Source organism: Xiphias gladius, chromosome 2 (genome assembly GCF_016859285.1).
Source record: "Xiphias gladius isolate SHS-SW01 ecotype Sanya breed wild chromosome 2, ASM1685928v1, whole genome shotgun sequence".
Classification (NCBI taxonomy): domain Eukaryota; kingdom Metazoa; phylum Chordata; class Actinopteri; order Istiophoriformes; family Xiphiidae; genus Xiphias; species Xiphias gladius.
This window is the reverse complement of record NC_053401.1, coordinates 16,220,542-16,238,952: the sequence shown is the minus strand read 5'-3', so window position 1 is coordinate 16,238,952 and position 18,411 is coordinate 16,220,542. Positions and strand designations below refer to the sequence as shown.

At 38.7% G+C, this 18,411-nt stretch overlaps 1 pseudogene; it reads right to left on the bottom strand.

Moving 5' to 3' along the window:
• Nucleotides 1–16,559, bottom strand: part of LOC120803954 — a 42,799-nt pseudogene extending 26,240 nt beyond the window's left edge.
• Nucleotides 16,560–18,411: the final 1,852 nt, after the last annotated feature.

The following is an 18,411-nucleotide window of genomic DNA, read 5'->3' as shown; positions in this document are numbered from 1 at the left end:
ACTTGGCTGCTAACCTGGCAGAAAATCTCTAACAAAAGATGATACTGACTTGCATTGTGGGAAGCGTAGATCCAGTTTTTTTTTTTAGCTTGACCCACACTGTTAATTACTCATCCAATCATCCTACAGTGTCCCAACATAAGCAACAGGACATTAGGTATAAAATATAAGGACCATTGTCACATCCAATTAGGTTTGATGAACAGTTAATTGATTGTGGGTTTCTACTCATTTCATTATGAAATTTCAACAATATTTTATTGGATAAATGAAGCCATATTTTTATCTTGGTGCTTTTAGTTGGTGTGAGAGACAAAAACAAAACAAAAAATATTCAGCTAAAAAACATTCAATAACAACATGGTTCCTTGTGTAACACAACCAAACCTGGAGATGCTAGCACTGAGAAGAGAATAAAAGATTACAGGGTGAACAGGAAGAAAAAAATTAGGCAGTGGGGGTTTGTGTGATGTGTTGCAAAGGGGATCAGGTGTCAGTCAATTGTGAGGTGGAATCATCGTTTCACCTGAATGCATCGTCCAACATTTTGTTCCTGATGGCAGCAGTGGAGATTTCGTGCTTGCCGAGCCGCTAGTGGTGCCTGGATGACACGGGCGCAGCACACGCACACTTTTACACACACAGTCCTCAAAGAGGCATGACCCATGTCTTATAACTAATGCATCATGGAGGATGAAGAAGTAGAGTGAAAAATAAACTCACATTTACATTCAAGAGAATGGGGTGTGTGATGTGTGTGTGTGTGTGTGTGTGTGTGTGTGTGTGTCAAGGTCAAATGCTTGCATGGTCACAGGGAACTGCGTGACAGAGATGAAGCAGCAGCATGCTGCTCATGGGCATTCCTAATCAGGAATGGGCCAACCAGAAAAAAGGGCTGGCTGTGTCAGTGTTGCTATAGGCCAGAACAATGACAGTTGGCAGTGATGACGGTATCAGTGCATAGCTCTGAGGGAGACCCAAGGGCACACACAGAGACAGACACACCATAACACACACAAATTTACAAACAAATACATAGATAGGTGCAAATTCAAACAGTACTAACTGTAGTCATTCTCATATCTGTACTGGCCCTGAAAAGATCCCTTCAGTAATAAATTTCAATGGAAGTGATAGGGCACAAAATCCATCTGTCTAAAATGAATCCTTTAATTAAGCTGAAGCTAGTATGAGGCTACAGCAGTCCTACCAATGCAGCTCAGGGAAGACACACCGACTGGCAAAACACAAGTTAGGTAATCTGTATTAAAAACACTGTAGCTTAAAAATATATCTACTTGATTCATCAAACACAGACTGCTGAAGCCTCATGCTAGCATGTTACCATTTTTTCAGTTGAAATCGCTTTAGGAAGGAATACATCTCTTCTGGGCCAGTATGGACAGGAGAAACAACTACTGAGTTGAGAAAAGGCCTGGAAGACCATGGAAGATAACTAAAGTGGATGATGGCGGAAGTCTTTCCTTGGTGAAGAAAAACCCCTTCACAGTATCTAGCCAGTTCAAGAATGCTCTCAAGGTGGTAGGCGTATCATTGTCAAAGTCTACAATCAAGAGATGCCTTCATGAATGTAAATACAGAGGGTTTACCACAAGGTGAAAACCACTGGTAACACTCAAGAACAGAAAGGCCAGAGTAGACTTTGCCAGAAACCCTGTAAAAAAGCCTGCCCAGTTCTGGAACAAGATTCACTGGACAGATGAAACCCAGATAAACTTGTATCAGAATGATGGGAAGAGAATGGATAAGGAAAGGAATGGTTCATGATCCAAATCAGGATGGAGGCAGTGTTATGGCATGGGCATGTATGGCTGCCGATGGAACTGGGTCACTGGTGTTTATTGATGATGTGACTGCTGATAGAAGTAGCAGGATTCATTCTCAAGTGTACAGGGCTATACTATCTGCTCAGATTCAGCCAATTGCTGCAAAACTAATAGGACAGTGCTTCACAGTACAGACTGATAATGACACAAAACATAGTGTGAAAGCAACCCAAGTGCTTCTCAAGGCAAAGACATGGAATATTCTTCAATGACCTGCAAAGGATTTTCATCTAAGCATTAAAAATAATCCATATATTTATAATTATGTGGCTTGTACAATTACTTTGAGCATCTGAAAATGAGGGACTCTGTAAAAAAATGGCTTTAATTCCTAAACAATTAACGCAATATTTTTGTTAACCAATCCAAAAAATACTGAATTAATTTTCATATATGACATACAAAAGCATCAAATAGTCTCATTTGAGAAACTGGAACCAGTGAAAAATGACTGAAATCATGAATCAATTATCAAAATAGTTGCAGATTAATTTTATGTTGATCAATTAATCTGTCAATTGTCTTAGCTCTACAGTGAAATATTACACTGACAACTGTACGTCTTCTCTACAGTACATTTGTTACATGTACAAAATCAGGACTCTAACCTCTGACCCCTTAACTGTCTCTTGTAATGCTGGTCAATAGCTTAACCATAACTGTCAGAAGTATCAAAGTTATCTCTTTATCAATGTTTGGCTCTAGTGGTGGAAGCTGTCAACAGCATATAAAAAAATCCACCATTAAATGTGATCAGGCATTACCCACCATTTTATTGAGAAAAGGAGGCGCTCAGTAACTCAACAGCTGTAATGTCACTCATCTTACTTCTACAAGCTAATGATAATCATATTTTTAAAAAAGCATATTCTTAACTAAAATAATGGTTTAGCACCCACGTTTATGTTTCAGACTGTCACAAGTCAGAGTATAAAAACAGTGTGTCTGACATCCCTGGTACAGTAAGTGAGACTGCACGATGTATAAAATATACAATTTTATACAACCAGTCATTAATACAGTAATAGGAGGTAGAGGTGTAAAGGAAAAACAATTTTAATTTTTTTTAAATTTATATTGATTTGGTTGATGAATTGTCAATTTTCAGGTACAGATTTGTGTTGAGAGTGGTCAGATATGTATGACAGGAGTGTTCATCAGATGGCAGGCCGCACAGATCCTTAGCATCCCTTCATCCATGGTTCACAGGAGAAGAGCAAAGATTAGTTTTCTCTCTGCGCTCTCTGCCTCATGAGGACCCGAAGACTGCTAAACCAGCTCAGCTTGCCTCCGGCCTTCGATTTTATCTCTGCAGCCCTTCTATCTGTTTAATGAGGCCTCTGAGACTTGTGACACAGCACGGTTCAGCTCTGGGCTGGCATGTGTCTGAGCTCAGTGTCTTTTGAAGGTAGACAGGCCAAACATGGCTGCTAATTTAGTTTTTTTTTTTATTCCGCTAAAATCATCATCAAATCATTGGTAAACTTCTGTTAAATATTTTTAACTCAAACAATTTCTTTCAGTATTTCAAAATGGTGTTTACTTCTAATGATCCCACTGACAATTTAAATTTCATGCATTTTTTTTTTTAAAAATACCACTGGTTCAACAGTCAGTAGTTTTTCCACCTTGCACTTTTGACCAAAATCTTCTCCATTTGTCTTAGATGTCTATGACATCTCATCCATGTTGGTTTAAAAGCTGATCTTGAAGGTTCATTACTGACCTTGGAAATAGTACTTTTACAAAAAAGTTCTTAACACATGACCCATTAAGCAGTTATCTGCTGGTGAAAGCCATGTCAAAGTACTAGTTCCAGTCAGTAATGAACCTTGAAATTTAAAATTGAATCCCTTTTCCCAAAACTTTTATTTCTTTATTACTGTTCAGAGGTTTTGATAAAAATGCATTTTTTGACTTTTTAAAGGCAGTTTACTTGGTTGAGCAAAGGTCTGTTTTCTTATGGTTCTCTGGAGATACTGTCCGTCATATCATATACATTTTACATTCTAAAAATGCTGTGTTAGTGAAATTGACATCTCTATGTCAAACCTGCATTGAGCAATGTTCCCTTTTCCTCCTGCTCTCTCTCCCTCTCCCCCCCTCTCTCTTTCTCTCTCAACTCAACTGGCTGAGGCAGATGGCCATCTACCGTGAGCCCAGTTGTGCTCCAGGTTTCTTCCTGTTAAAAGGCAGTTTTTCCTTGCCACTGTTGCCAAGTGCTTGCTTATGGTGGAAATTGTTGGGTCTTTGTAAATAATATTATAAAGAGTATGGTCTCAACCTGCTCTATATAATAGGTGCCTTGTGATGACTTCTGCTATGATTTTGCACTATATAAATAAAATTGACTTGACTTGACATCTTTTAAACTGTAAGACAAATAAATACCACAAATCATCTGACATAGAAAAAAAAGCTGTGAGACTGAAATAATTAACATTAAAGATTTTCTGTTTAATAACGTTAAATATAGTAATCTATTGAATTTAAAATGTGGTTTTCAGCCTGGGAATCAGGGACTGCCAGTGGCCCCTTCTTTGCAAAATATGATGCCTTTTTTGACTGGCCTACGTAAATATAATTTCTTGAGATCAAATTTGCTTTGTCACGTCACCCTCCTCTATTTCTCTGATTTGTGTGTCTGTGTCTATGCTTTGATCGGGTATTGCCAGGCTCTACACTTTATAGACTTGGACTCTGCTGAGACTCCTGTGCAGCAATATGTGTAAATTTAACCTTAAAACTCAGTCAGAACTGGTCGCACCAGCAGGTCAAGATAAGCAAACCAAGGCTCCATTTTTCACAATCAGAAGTAAACTGCACATGTTCCACATTTCTTTAAAACTATGAACTATTAATGCACATTGAGAATGAAATGTCAAAAGTCATAAAGTTGGCATTTGCTTCCTTTTTGTTAATGTATAATTTATTTTAATCGAAGATGAGTGTAAAAGTGGTATTTCAAAAAAGGTCATAGAAGTACTTTATTTTAAACATCCAACCCTGTTGTTTGTAACAACAGTATGGTAACTACTGGCTTAATTTAAACTAAAACTGGTAAAGTTTAGCTAAATGTTTTTTCCACTCCTAACTTTTTATCCCTTTGAACTCCCTTAAATTTCCCCTTTAAGGAATATTTCAACATTTAGGGAAATAAGCTTATCTGGTTTTTTGCCTCATGTTAACCCTTCAGCATGTCATTGGAGCTAAGCAGCTTTTAGTCTAGCTTGTCATTTTTACATTTCTGTTAGTGCAACAAACAAGATGCAATGCATTTGTTACATCAACTCCTGGGACATCCACTACCACGCCCTCCACCTCCAATTCTTTACCAAAAATCTGTGTGGCTCTCTCCCCCTCTCCCTGTGTGAGTGTGTGTTGTGCTTGCCTGCAGGTGTGCCGGAGTCAGAGCAGAGCTTCACCAGCTGCATGACATCTATGTAATCATTTGTCCTTGCTGTTGTTCCCTGAGCTAATCCTGCTATCCGTCTCCACTGCAGTTCCCCCTCCAGCCCCAGCCATCCCACTTCGCCTGCCCAAGTCTGCTACTCTGCCTCTTCCTGGCTGTTCCTCTTTGGACTCCTGCTCCCACGTTTCCCTGGGCTTCCCTCCGGATCAGCTCCCTTTGCCCCTAACTGCCCAGCCCATGCCTCAGCCCCATGTTCCCAGTTATTAGCTCTAACAGCCTGTTAACTTGCAATAAACATCTTTAACTGCTTCCCAGTCTCCTGGTCTGTGTCTGCTTTTGAGTTCACATTCTCTGCCGCCCTTAACAGTATGATCTCGTCAAGACATGACCCCAACGGACGCAGACTGACTTCACCAAGCCCTTTCTGGTCAAGGTGTCCTGCCCGGATAACATGATCAGACTCTCAGGACCCTGTTAACTCAAGTAACTGAAATGTCACAAACTCTGTTAAGTCTGCAGAGCCAACTTACAGCTCAGAGCCCGCAATGACCCAGTAGTCCTCCGCGACCAGTCTGCAGCTCCTTTCTACCACCCCTCTGTCCCCCATGCCTAAGAGATGGTTATTTCTGCAGTGATTTTTTTGGTCCAGTGTTCTCTAGTGTTCAAACAACAACCCCGAAGCTATGCTAGTGAACAGGCCAGGGTTTCCTACTTGATCAGATGTCTCAGTGGAGCAGCATCGGAGAAACCTTCCCCTCTCTGCTTCTCTTTTTCCAGCTTTACGGAATTGACTCTGGAGCTGATGAGAATTTTCATTGAAAAAACAGTAATGCAGTTGAGTCTAAGCACTATTCCTCTTAATTCTTCTCTTGAGGCCAGTGCTCTCAATGGATATTTCGTTGTTCGGGTCTGTAAAAGAACTGTCCCTGTAGAACTGCATCTCTCAGGTAACCACCAGGAAAAAAAATCAGTGTCATGTTACTGACTACCCACACTCTCCCATGGTTCTTGGTCTCCCTTGGTTGAAGCTACACTTTCCACAGGAAAGTTTGCTTCTTGGAGTTTATTCTGCCAATCTGCCCCCGTTGCCCCTGTTTTGCCTATGCTGTCTCAACCTGAATCTCCTGATCTCACAGCAGTTCCTCCTTAGTACCATGACCTCGTTCCTGTTATCAGTTAGTACCGCAACCTGTCATTGCCGCTCCATTGGCTATATGACTGTGCCATCAGCCTCCAGCCTGGAGCCCCTCTGCCTAGCAGTTGGTTATACAATCTCTCTTGTCCTGTGTATGAAGCTATGGAGAAATACATTTGAGACTCCCCGACTGTAGGTATTATTAGACCCTCTTCCTCTCCTCTGGGGGCTGGCTTTTTCTTCATCAATAAAAATGATGGAACACTAAGACCATGCATAGACTTCCAAGGACTCAATAACATCACTGTTAAAAACAAATATCCCTTGCCACTCATCAGTTCTGCTTTTGCCCCTCTCTGTTGAGCTGTAGTCTTCACCAAGTTCAACCTCCGAAATGCTTACCACCTAGTCCTGATCAGAGGAAAGAAGTGGAAATCAGCATTCAACAAACCTCTCCTCCACTACAAGAAACTGGTAATGCCATTTGGTCTAACTAATGCCCTCGCTTTTTTCCACAATCTTGTTAATGCTGTATTGAGGGATAGGATCGAACGCTTCGCATTTGTTTACCTTGATGACATTTTTATATTTTTTTTCAAGGACCCCCCAGAATCACCATCACCATGTCTGCCAAGTCAAGCTCTTCGTCACAGCTGGAAAATGTGAGTTTAATTCTTCCTGTCTTTCTTGGGATATATTATTGCACTGGGACAAGTGATGATGGACCCCATTCCAAGGTCAAGGCTTTCGCAGTTTGGCCAGAGCCTAGGAACCTAAGCAGCTGTAGCAATTTCAGGGGTTTGCCAACTTCTACAGGCAACTGCAGTTGACTGGCAGCACCTCTAACCACTCTCTCCTCGACCGCCACTTCGTTTCAGTGTACTCACAAGGCAAGATCGTGCATTCTTGGAACTTAAGCACTGCTTTACATCTGCTCCTGTCCTCACCCAGCCAAACCCTACTCTCCAATTCATCGTGGATTAAGATGCCTCTGACACTGGGGTAGGTGCTGTATCTCAACAAGCCCCCTCTGACCAAAAACTCCATCCTTGTGCATTATTTTCCTGAAAAGCCTCCTGCAGAAAGAAATTACAACGTTGGTAACTGTGAACTCCTGGCAATTAAACTGGCTCTTGTGGAATGGCGTCACTGGCTGGAAAGCTCTACATTCCCCTTCATCATTTGAACTGATCATAAAAATCTTTCTTACATCCAAGCTGCCAAATCCCTCAAGCCACGTGAGCCTTGTTTTTTGTTAGATTCAATTTCACACATTTATCGTCCCGGTTCCAGGAATGTCAAACCTGACACCCTCCGACAGCTCTGATTCTGACCTGGTACCTATCTTGCCATCCACCTGCATCATGGCCACCATCTCCTGGGAAATTGAGTCCCGTCTCCATCAGGCCCAGCAGAACTAGCCTGACCTGGGTAACAGTCCAGTAAACTCTTTGTCTGTTTAACCCAGACTATGCGGGTGTGTGTTTTGATGGACAGTGGCCTGGCAACATAAGTAAACTAACCACATCCTGTCATCAAATTTTTATTCAAATGTTGGTAAATCCCGATTGGTGCACAGAAATACGTGAAATTAAAATTTCCCAAATGAGCCCTGCTCACTTCAACCCAGTGTGAAAAGCACAGACAAAAGCAGAAGTACAAAAATCCCTCGTGAAATAACCAAAATTGTTTTCAACTTTGGCAGAAAATGTTGTGTTTATGTGGGACCCCATCCTTCGTAGTAAGAAGCTGATTGAGCAAATAGGTTTCCACGACATTGATGTTCCTGCAGTTCGTAGTAAAATTATAACAGAAAATTGCTTTCTTGATGGACACTCACTAGGCCAGTAGATTTAAGGACTTTCAGAAATGGTGAACAGACTGTCAACTGAAACAGGGTTCATTTTATGAGTCAATTTTTGAATTCTGAAGTTAATGGTTTGTACTGAAACTTGGTCTAGGAATGCAGATTCCTACCCCTTCTAATTCAAAAACAGCCAGTAATTGACTATGGCTTTTGCTTTTTAAACAAAATTAAGAACTACATTGAGCCAACAATCCTCAGCATCCCATGAAATGTATCTGAATGACCTCCAAACCTCAGCCGTTTCGGACATAGTGTGTTCTAAGCAATATCGACGTTGCAGTAATCAGAAAAAAGTGCCCACATGGCTCTCTGAGAAGAGAGAGGCCCAGTTATGTAGCACCAATGCAGCTGCAGGGGTCTGGACCTAACACTGCCATATGCAATGACAATCATAGAATGACTACTGGTGTAAGTCCTCCAGCTGAATGGAAGGATGGCGTGATGAGAAAAGAAATTGATTAATGTTTCCTCTGGGTTTATAGGTCTGAGTGTGTTTGACCACTGAATGTGCTTCAGACCGTCAGTGCTGTAGATGCACCAACAGAGCATTAGTAGTGTAGCACACATGCAGAAAAATATTAATTTAAGGATTAGATATGCTGAATGAGTATTATTTAAAAGATGCAGCATGTTACTGTTCAAGGTCAAATGAGAAAAGTGCAGAGACACAGTGAGTTCTCTTCACAACTAATACAATTCTTATTACGCTTTATGTACCAAACAAAAATAAAGCCAGTTTTTTGTCTCCAGAGGCTGGATTTTTTTTCAAAATTGATGTCTACATGACAATTTCCAAAAGACCCTTCATCCCACTTTGTTCTGCAGTCTTTTGTGAGCATGGGCTTCTGCCCTGCATCTGACATTGTGAACCGCCACCTTGAAACTGAAGGAACATTATGCTTGATCGCATTATAGCAATGAACAGAATGAGGGTGCTGTTCTTCCTAAGCAAAATTTTTCATAGGGCCTGGCTTTTGTAAATAGTGTATGAAGTGAAAGGCTCATGGATTACCGACCCTACAAGTTGCTTGCCAGTATAGGAAATGTGACCTTGATTTGGATGAGCCCTAGCAGGACAGAAAGCATTCAGCCTTTCTTGAAAAAAAAAACCAAACACTTGCAACATTAATCCTCTGCAATATGGTCTAAATTAATGCTGACCAATTAATCATCTGCAATGATATACTGGTCAATATTAGCCTACTGCAGATACACCGGTATACTTTAGGTGTATATGTTGGCTGATAAGAAAACATGAGCATGTTCTTAGCTCTGGTGCCAGAATATCAAATAAAATTGCAGATAAAAAATGGCCTAAACTGAGCTTTCAGTTCTATGAATGTACAGTGAATGCTATACACATTTTGATTAGAACTTTTAAGAACCTACAGTGATGCTGACTAGTATTTTTCCTCTTAAACAAAAGCCAGGCTTGTTATAATCAAAGGCAGCACACTAACTCTTTTTGATCTCAGAGTGCAGGGCAAGACTATAGATCTTACACTTTGTTAAAGCAAGAGGGTGAGTCCCAACAGCGCTCCCTCAGAACTTTTTTTTAATTTAGCACAGAGAAGAGAGAGGAACACCTGCATGCAGCAGCAGCAGCACAGCCTTAGCTGAACCCAAAGTCTTCAATGTCACAGCATCCAGCTTCCAGCCTGTCCCACTAGCCAGGCTCCGCTGTAATATTCATTGGAAAATGTCAAAAAAAAGGTCTGAAAATGGCAGAGGGTCGCACTTTTGTGACAGAAGGGAAATGTATTTATTCGTCAACAACACATTTCTTGCTGTCAGCAACCCCTGATATATAAAGTTAAATGTCAGGGGATATCTTTAATTTCTTTACTGCTTAGCAAATCTTACCTTTTATTCCCCCTGGCCTGCTGTCAGAAAGCTTGTAATTTATAGAGCAGCATACTGTTCAGCAGTAAGTGCTCTAAAATGTTACTGTGATACACCACTAACACACTCACAACAGATATTGCTGTTTTTATTACACAGTTTTACCTCATAATTTACATAATAATTTCCATATTATATAATGCAAATCACACTGCCTACAGAGATACACTACTAAGTTCAACATATACTGTATCTGATTGTATTGTTGTGTACGTTAAACACCCAAGCTATGATAATATTTGTATATGCCAATCCAAATGCTGGTTTTCTTACTTAAGTTAAGAGCACTTCGTGGTTTTAGCATTGCACACCTAATTAAATTAAAAGACTCACGACAGACAGTTTTTTTTTTTTAAAGGATCCAAATTGATGCAGCAGAGCCAGATATATTCTCTTTTTTATTCCACACATTCTTCTTTCTTGTGAAAACCTGGCAACTACATTACACATAACTTGACCGCTGAAAGTTTGGTTAGCAATTCAGGTGTGTTAGGCTAGTAGCAGCTAATATAGCCCTAACCCTCAATCAGAGATGAGGACGGGTTACAGAGGTCTGGACAGCTCACATCTTTCTAACCCCACACCCCTAAATTTTTTTCATTTTCATACTTGTAGTCTTCAGCCCCAACCGACACTGACTCAAGTAACCTCACTCCAGGCAATTTATCAGACTTCGTGCAGGTTTCTCTGGTGGCACAAAAGGCTTTATACAACTTCTTTCACTTATGCACTGGTACTCCTCAACACCTGGAAACAGACTTTGATATATAAAATTGGAGGAGATCCTCTTTAAATGTGCCCTGTGGCCTTTTTTTTGTAAACAAACCAAGGGTATGTTTATATTCAGTAATTCGTAGCAAAATACCTTGTTTATATCTTTGAGGTCTAACAAATTTGCCGAATACATTTTTTTCCCCAATAGAACATTTGCAATTTTAAAAATATTTTTAACTGTCAGTTAGCAGTCTCATTCTCCTTTGCACCCCATTGCTATGTTTCTTGGCACATTACTGAAATTTACACTTACACTACTCATTTGGCAAAAGTATTTGTCTAAAGCGACTTACAAGTGAGGAACAACAAGCTTTCCTTACAGTAAAAGACCTTGAAGTAAGCACTAAGTACTAAATCTATTCAGTAAGACAAAGAGCAAGGAGATAAAGTAAGGAAGTGCACAGTAAGTGCAGGTTAGGCATGTTAGGGGGCTAGAGTGTTACAAGAGGAGGTGCTCTCAGAAGAGATGAGTCAACAGTCAAGAGATTCTTGAAGACACAGAGGGACGCCCCTGCTCTGATAGCATTTGGTAGCTTGTTCCATCATTGGGGAACCACAAATAAGAACAGTCTGGCCTGAGATTGTCTTGTGTGCAGGGATGGGAATGGCAGATAATGTTCCTCGGAGAAACGCAGTGGCTGACAAGAAGCATAACCCTGTATGACTGAGTTCAGTTAGATGGGTGCAGGCCCTGAAATCTATCTGTAGGACACCAACTGTTGATCAGTGGAATAGCATGAGCTATCTGCATGTTCATTCTCATACCTGTGTATGACACAATCAAAATGGGGACGTCCTCATCAAAACATTGTTCCATAGTGCTGCTAGTAGTCAAAGATTCCACAAGATACCATTAATAATACTTGCTGCACATTTTCATGACTAGATCTGACATGCAATATGAGATGTACCTGGGAAAATTTTAGCAGCAGTGTGAATTTTAAATGAATTTTGCAAATTTTGTATTTATATAGTCAGTGGCCCTTCTACAACTATACCATTCATAGTATTTGACCTTTTGACCTTTTGACTGAGCTGATAATCGTGTTTTTCAGTGATGTTATGTAAATCTGTTTGCAAGTGATGTGTCCTTTAGAGAGAAACCAGGCCCACTGCCATGTGGTCCCTTTAGTTTGGAAAATTAACAGCTGTCTTTGCTGATTTTTTTTTTTTTGTGTGCAATTCCATAACCTTTTGAGATACCCTGCTTTCACTCGAAGAGATGGAGTGGGGAAAACATAATATCTAATCCATATTGAACTAGAATGGTAAAAATTATAAAGTCTACAATTATTGGGCAATTACCATAAATATTTGATGTAAAACCAGTAACCACTCGACACATAATACTGCATTTAATTTTAAAGTATTAGGTACAAAATGATACTGTCCACATATTAGACAATACTAAAAAATATAAAGAATTTTTCTTCTTTAACAAAAAACCTCAGCAAGACTGGAACTTACTGCACTTACCAATGGTGACTTGAGTGACACAGCTGTAGAAGGTTACTGAAGAGACATTGTAGCTGCAACTACTGGGCTCATGGTCTATGATAGGAGCAGAAATCACACATAGGTTATGGCATCAAGTTGAGAAAAGGTATGACCCTGTAGCATTACAGGGAACCATAATGAAACAAATGAAACGCCCAATCCTGCAATGTCAGTGCCTGCTCCACACATTGAGCAACACAGGGAAAAAACCTTGACCTTGGCAGAGTTAAGGGAAGCTTTAGTGCCTTAGTCTACCAGTTTATGTAGACAGGGAATGAAATCATCCACTGTGGTAGGACGCTATGAATGAAATTCATAGTGGAGACTTGTTATACAAGCAGCTGAATGGGAATAAGCCTATAACCCTCGAAGACATACAGGAAGAAAACCATTCACTAACCCTGATAGTGTTGGCGATTTATGCCTTAAATCCTGAAAGATTTTCTTTGCCACTTCCTGATCTGGTCACTTCTTATTCTGCAGGTCTTAAGTGCAAACTTTACAACTCCTAACCCTTTAATTACTGGGCTATAGCAGTATTCCACAGTAACTACTGACTTTAGCCAACTTTTAGCTCAGTATGGCACAATTTAATTATATATGGAATGTGGTTGAAATGGTGTATTTACACATTGTAAAAACATGTATTAATGCAATTTACAGTATGGTAGACAATGGTCAAGTTTATTTTATAGACCTGTGACGCTACTAAGACAAAGTTAAGTTATTAACTTTAAAGCCGCAATAATTGCTTTTTTGTTAGCAGTTGCCTATTTACAGTCCCAGCAGACACAGTACATTGATTTGGAGTTATGTGACCACTTGGCAAATGTACATCCAATATTTACTTTCCTTTTAGCTCTTTTTACGCCTCCACATACTGGGGATATATCTGGCTTTGTAGCTGCTAAATAGTCAACTATGTTCATCAGCTAGTTTCTAACTTTGCCATTTGGTGTTTGACAGGTACCGTACAGTGGGTTTAAAAGAGCTGTGTTGCTGTTGCGATTGGATACTGTATTGATGAGAGTGGTAAGACTGAGCCAAAACGTGATAGCTGCAGGCCGTCAAACCAAAACAATGAGCTGAAAGTTGCAAAAACACTTCATACAACTGAGGGGAAATGGAAATTTGAGTGATAATTCTAGATGGGTCAGTCGCACATTAACAACACCTTTCGACACAACACATATTCATTTGATCCACGGTTAACAGACAAATATTGAGAAGTGCACCTTTAAGATACCTGAAATGAGGTCAGATCTACTAAATATAAAATAATAATACAAAAAAGAAAAGAAATCCAGTCATTGTCTTTTTTTCAGCCTCAATTCATCTTAATGTGGCGGACCAATTTTGAGTTTATTTGCAGGGATATGTAAACAAGGTGCAACTGTGATGATTTTCAGCCTCAGTCAACCAAGCTGCATATAAACAGGTTTGTGTGTCATGTTCCTAGATATCACGGAAAATCAGTAACTCAACATATAACTCAAATATACAGTACTGAAGAATTTGAATTACTTGATGAGAAACACTGCTTCCTATCACTGAGGGTCCATGGGAATATTTGTGGTGCCAGGATGAAGACTTCATAAAATAAGGTCTCTATTAGGTACAAAAGAGGCTCTATAAGTCCCATACCAATTTAATGAAAATACCACAAAGTAGTTTTGACTCCTATAAATTCGCTATTGAAGACCACAGAGACAGATAAATTACATAAAGGAATAGCCTATCATTGGCATATCCCTGAAGGCCGTGAAAACGTATTTTCTAAATTAGCTTCTTACTATGAGTAATGAGGTCCTAGGTGAACACACAATCATATATGGAAGCGCAATGCATTCACTTCAGAATAAAATGTTTCTCCATTTTCCTGAATTAACGAGAATATTATCTCAGAATTCCAAGAAAAGTTTTCTTGAAAATAAAATACGCTCTTGGAGTACAGTTGCAGCTGCTAATCAGCCTGGCCCCCCAACAGTGCTTTAGGCCTATGATTTAAAGTACAGGGTCAATATAGGTAAGGTACTAAGGTATTAGTCACATGTTACATACCAAATTATAACTGACTGTTCGCTTGAACACATGTAGCAGAAGAGAGAAAACGAAATGAGTATTGGCAGTGATAGTAAACAGATCAGAATAGGTTTTCTGTCTGAACAACTGCAAAACCCTGAGGCATGTACTACGAAGCAACTAACATACCTAGGATATATTTTCATGATCTGGCTTCACTGAGTCTAATGCTGGCTTTCATGGTTAAACTGTATCACGAAGCTGGTTATCAACTGGCTCAGTAAACTTTGGGTTTTCCTATCCAGCTATGAGCATGTTAATGTGAAAGAGGTGGAGTTGTTAATTAAAAGCAACATCTTCTGAACAATGAATACAGTGCTTAATATGATATGAAAAGAAACAGTGATACCTGCAGGTTAAAATCAGTTATAGTGTTATCCAAAAGGGATATTCAAGAAGGTGAAATGTGAACAAAATGATCACACAACTAAAATAGGAGAGAAATACTAGAAATAATTTCCAATTATTAAAGTCAGGCTAAGGATATACTGTATATAAGTACAGAAATTATTAAGTTTCTTACTGAGTGAGTATTTTTGCTCTTTTGTCTGATGAACAAACTAATATTAATATATGATGCAGATTTTTAAAAAAAAGCTACAGTAATGTTTCTGCTGCCAAAGAAGAGAGAGGAGGAGACAAGACAATAAAACTCATACCTGATGAGGTCAATCTGACTGGTATGTTCATTTATAACCAAAGGAAATATTCAACAGTGTGTGGATAGTTTTTATAATAAAAAGACATTAGAGGGTTTAGTTTTTATTTCCAATTATCGTCACAAAGTCTCCTCATGTTATTCTGAGCTACAGTGACAAAATAAAAATGTAAAATCATTGACACTGTCAGGAATCCTTTTGGGAATGAAAGAATCTTTGTGCAATTAAAATGAAGCTATGATAGTTATTATGTAGTAATTTTGTGGGATAAACTCTCCCTCTGTTTGTTAGAAGCTCTGTTTAAAACCAGAGCGGACACATGGAAAGCTTTAAACAGCAAAACAATTTGACTGATCTATAAAAATATCTATTGCTCTTTATTTTCTATCTCTTCTTTGTAAAATTATTTTGTCTATGTTGGGATGCTGCAGGAATAATGACTCTGGTTTTCCAGTGATCTGATTGCTCAGTAGTTGGGCCTTTGACAGGTTTTCATCTGGTCCTCTGAAGTTAACCTGCTCCGGTTACCAAGGTGATGCACCCTGGTAAGAGGTGAACCACCGTCGTAACCCTGAAAACCGAGGGTTAAACCTGAAGTAACCAGGCTAACCACAAATCCTGCTTTGTAGTACAGGCCTCAAATCAGACTGCTGACTAATCCTCACTGACTGGATGTTGTGACCTGTGTTGCCAAATAGGGCACTTTTCCACCAAATTGGGCTACTTTTCATTTAATTGAGTGGGTAAAAATTGCTTTTGGCGGGTCGTAAATCATTTCAGCTACTTTTCATATCATTCGGATGGTTTTCCACCAACAAAAAATTAGGCTATATTCCAATAAATCCTCCTCTCATCCCAGCAATATGATTGAAACTGACAGTGCACTGATTTCAGTAGGCTCAGGTCAGGTAAAAGACTTATTAAAGCTTTCATCTGCAGATATGAGTGAAAATGTTTTACATTTAATATAACATTTCCTTTTTTGTTTTATTCTATGACATCAATTATAATACATCAGCTTTATGATTCTACATAAAAAGGGTAAGGGGTAACACTACGATCAACCAAAATATTAAAAGCAGTAAACCAGTACCAGCTTTAATGTTTTGGCTGAATAGTGTATATAATAATGTTTTTTTCATAGTGAGCTACAAGGATCCCAAATGTGTTTGTCTGCTCCCATCTGATCAACTTGTAGAAGACATCCAGCTGATTAGACGGCTTGATCTGCTGCAGTGAGCCACCAGTATCTAACACAGCTGCTAAGAATGTTGTTCTGACACAGAAGACCCTAGAAACGTTACAATAGCAATATGTAGATTAGACTAATGGCCATCCCTATTCTAAAATTTCTGTTGACAAACAACATTAATGTACCAGACATTGCAGATTTATTAAATTGCTGAATCATCTGAGTTTCTTACTGACTCCTTACTGTAAAGTACAAAATCTGAACCAAATTAGAGCAAGTAAAAGCTAAATTACTGACTCCAAAAACTGTATATAATCTGTGGATTCCAGCCTTGGTAGTACACTACTGAAGACTTGTAAGTAGAAAACAATTCAGTTGAGGAAGGCCCTTTGGCTCAAGGGAAATAGCCCAGATCGGGCAGGTAATAACTCAGCTACTGCAGAGATCCTTTATACTGTTCTATTGTTCTACTGCTATCTGGTAATCAAGCAGTGTGTCAGCTTTAGTGTTTTTAGCTTTGAATTATCTCTGACTTTATATCTAAGCCTGTCATCATGCCTAAAAGCAATATACTGGTTTCTTTTTTAGGGATAATGAATGTGTGAGAGAGAGAGTTTTAACAAACACTATAAAATCCAATGGGTGCGGTTGAAACAAAAGGTGTATATCACATTTGTGCGTCCCCAATTATTGTACAAACCTGTTTTTTTAATGTGTATAATTACGTCTAAAATTTACGTTATCAATTTGAGGGATTTGTTGTAATTTGAGCTCCAACTATGCACTGTTACATATTTGCATTGCTATAAATATCACAGAAGCAGTATGTCTTTAAGCATAAGCAGAAAAGAAGAATATGACAACCAAGTCAAGACAATAGTTTTATTATGTTTATGAAAAATGGGAATTAATTTACACTCAGCACTTATGTTGAAGTTAAATGTTTACATTTACACTAATGTTTTCTTTAAAGGCCCAAGGTATTTTTTCTTTTCTGGAGGATTCTTCTGCTTGGTGAGAAGAAGGTGAAAAGAGACAATTGAGGATGGAGTGTGTTTGCGTTTCTGATTGACTTATTGTATAAATGTAACAGTGGTAGTTGGAGTCAAAGCTTGACTACAACATTATTTGTGTAAGCGGACGTCCTCATTATCTGTAGCCTCACCCAGGTATATAGTGACAGGCCACCACTGACAGGTATTGTTACCAGCTGGCAGTGTCCCACCCTGTTGTTCTTCACATTTGTTTAATTTTTGGAGGTTCATAAACATCAAAACCCAGTCCTCATAAACTTAGTCCTCCTTTTTTTTTCATAAAAGTGTTATGAACAATGCAGACAGACAACATTTTTCTGTGGGTTAAAAGTCTATTTTCTCCACCTCACACTTTTGCAAAACTTGGATTAGTTTTATATTTAGAAGGAAAGACCTGGACCTTTATAATGTGTAATATTAAGAGTGAAAACTTTGGGACTAGGAGTAATGTCAGTTTTTTTTCTTGTCTTAAAAACCACAGCTCCACACACTTGACTACGCCATCACATATGAAGTCTTAAAATGTCTGATAAAAATAAATAAATAATAAATGAATTAAATTAAATTAAAAAAACTAGTAAAGATACAAAAAAAAATAGAATACACTGTATAGAGGAATAGAAGATTTAAAGTTCAACATGTGGTGACCAAAGTGGTCAAAGTTGAACTCGGGTCTATTTGTGAGCTGAAGCAAATGAGTATAATAAATGTATGAATTTGTTTTCCATTGTGATATGAATGACATGCCAAATTAAAATCAAATCACATCACAGAAAACAAAGGTAAAAGGTGTATTCCATTCAGTGCTGTCCAGTAAAGGAGGATGGACTATGGAGGATTATTTCCACAGAATTAGAATTAAAAGGGAAAATAGAAATAATACCAATAAAGACAAATAAACTATTGTCAAATTTCAATGCTCAGGATAGTCAGACCATAATTAAATTTTAAAAAGAAAATGGAAATGAAAAAATGAATTTGATACTGAATTGAAAAATTTATATTGTGGA